This window comes from Silurus aristotelis (assembly GCF_946808225.1).
Source record: "Silurus aristotelis genome assembly, chromosome: 29".
NCBI lineage: Eukaryota > Metazoa > Chordata > Actinopteri > Siluriformes > Siluridae > Silurus > Silurus aristotelis.
Genome location: NC_139602.1, coordinates 4,455,213 through 4,457,712, shown reverse-complemented (window position 1 = coordinate 4,457,712; position 2,500 = coordinate 4,455,213). Strand labels below are relative to the sequence as shown.

Here is a 2,500-nt window from a genome sequence, read left to right as displayed (position 1 = left end):
AGACATTCAGTGCCACCCAGACGAGGAAGGACTTCTGGTTCCTCTCAAGGTTTCTTCCTCATACCATCTCAGAGAGGTTTTACTTGCCACACTTACCACTGGTTCACCCATTAGGAACAAACTTACAATTATAAAAAACAAAGGTATAAATCTTTTTTTAGCACTTTATCTGTGTGAAGCTGCTTTGAGACAATGCCCATTGTTAAACCTTTATACAAATAAAAATTTATTTAATTGAATGAATATATGCACTCATTACATAACTGTAGTGAGCAGAAAAACATCTCAAAACGCATCAAACCTTGAGGTGGATTAAGGATCCGAGCACAGATTCCGAAACTGAACAGTGACTGGAAGAAAGACCAGGAGATTTGTTTCAACTGTCTAGTTTGTGTTTGAGTTTATACACATTAAAGCTTTTAATTCATTTTTATTTGTAAAGTGCTTTTAAAAATAGGCAATACAGTGGACATGGTCTCAAAGCAGCTTTACAGAAATAAATCATTTATAAAATTGTATAAAAGAAAGTTTAGTGCCTATACAGATACAGATTACACAGATAAAGTGGTAATAAAGAATGAATAAAAATGTTCTTTATAACTGTAAGTTTGTCCCTAATGGGCGAGCCAGTGGTCACCGCGGCAAGGAAAAGCTCCCTGAGATAGCATGAGGAAGAAACCTGGAGAGGAACCAGGTTTAAAAGAGAAACCATCCTCATCTGGGTGGCACCGAGTTTACCTTTATTACAGAAATTCCTGTTCTTATCTGGCAGAAGAGGAACCTGAAGTGGGCTGTAGACCATCCACCTCAAGGTTAGATCGAGGTCAACTCAAAATCTGATTAACAGCTTCAAGTAATTTGTACTTTACACTGAAAGCGCACACAGATACCTCTAACAACACGTGATGTAACAGCGGAAATCTGATTGGATAGAAACTCCAACATAAACAGCCACTTGTTTGTGCTGCTCTGAGAAACTCTATAAAATTAAGAGAATAGACTATTGGAAATAATTTAATACATATTTCTGGACAAAAATCTATTAAGAGAACACCTTGCTGGCCTGTGTGTGTGTGTGTGTGTGTGTGTGTGTGTGTGTGTGTGTGTGTGTGTGTGTGTGTGTGTGTGTGTGTGTGTGTGTATATATATAAATGTAATGCAGGGGGTCTGCATTACATTTATATATATAAATGTAATGCAGGGGGTCTGTATATTGAGAAATGGATATAGTATATATAGTAACTGTCTGTGGCACATGTGCTTAGCCTCAGGATGAACAAAATGCTAAACTTTGAGTTGAATGCGCTAGAACAACAGAAAATTACATCATGCTCAGTCTTTTGTCTACAGTCCACATTTTCTATCCCCTTATTGTTCAACTGTAAAATCAAAGTGCATTAGAAGTTGTTGTAGATGCTACTGGAAACCCCTGCGTGAAGAAAATAGAGGTGAACAAAAAAATGAGCTAAAAAAATCCACTAATGCCAGTTTGTAATGCGACTAAATATGCATGGCTTCTCCTGCGTAAATATTGGCCTAGATTTTGGATTTAAGTCCAGTGTAATGCAAATATTTATCAGTATGTGTGTCAGTGATGTATACACCTTCAGTTCACTTCAGTTCTTGAGTTATTTTGTTATTGTAACGTTCATAATGCTGCACTCACAGCTGCATGCTCTTCCCTAAACGAAACATTTTAAGGCGTCGACTAGCTGAGTCTGAGCGCGAGTGTGTGTGTGTGTGTGTGTGTGTGTGTGTGTGTGTGTGTGTGTGTGTGTGTGTGTGTGAGAGAGAGAGAGAGAGAGAGAGAGAGAGAGAGAGAGAGAGTTTGCTGACCAGTGTGTTGAGATGGTTGCCTGTGTAATACACTGTCTCATCTCAAAATGAGCCCCAGGGTTAAACGTGCAATTCACTTTCTCCACAATTATACACACGCACACACACACACACACACACACCACACACACACACACACACACACACACACACACACACACACACACACACACACACACACTCATTTTTTCCAGCTGTTCTACAGAGGGTGTGTGTTCTTAAAGCTGTCAGGGGGTGCACATATTTTCTGTGGCTCTAAAACAAACTGAAGTGAAAGTTTAAGTAGAAGGTGAAAACGATCTCCATGTTCTTCTTAATGACACAGGAAGTGTTTCAGCATGCGGACTTTCAGTAGCCTCAGTGGTGCAGTGGCTGTTTTCAGCTCCAGCAGCAGTGTGTGAGCTTTTAAATGGAACAACAACAAGCTAGAAGTTTACTGGATTTGTTTCAGACCTCTTTCTTTCTTTCTTTCTTTCTTTCTTTCTTTCTTTCTTTCTTTCTTTCTTTCTTTCTTTCTTTCTTTCTTTCTTTCTTTCTTTCTTTCTTTCGTCTGTCAGTCTCTCTCTCTCTCTCTTCTCTCTCTCTCTCTCTCTCTCTCTCTCTCTCTCTCTCTCTCGCCTTCAATCTTGTCATCTTTTTATTTTAAGAAAGCCCACACTGTGAC

At 39.1% G+C, this 2,500-nt stretch overlaps 2 protein-coding genes across 6 annotated transcripts in view; one reads left to right on the top strand and one right to left on the bottom strand.

Annotated features, from left to right (window-relative positions):
• Positions 1–2,500, bottom strand: part of LOC310722588 (uncharacterized protein) — a 478,020-nt gene that overhangs the window by 209,628 nt on the left and 265,892 nt on the right. The window lies entirely within an intron of this gene.
• The window catches only part of sash1a (SAM and SH3 domain containing 1a), a 316,459-nt gene that overhangs the window by 214,313 nt on the left and 99,646 nt on the right, over positions 1–2,500 (top strand). The window lies entirely within an intron of this gene.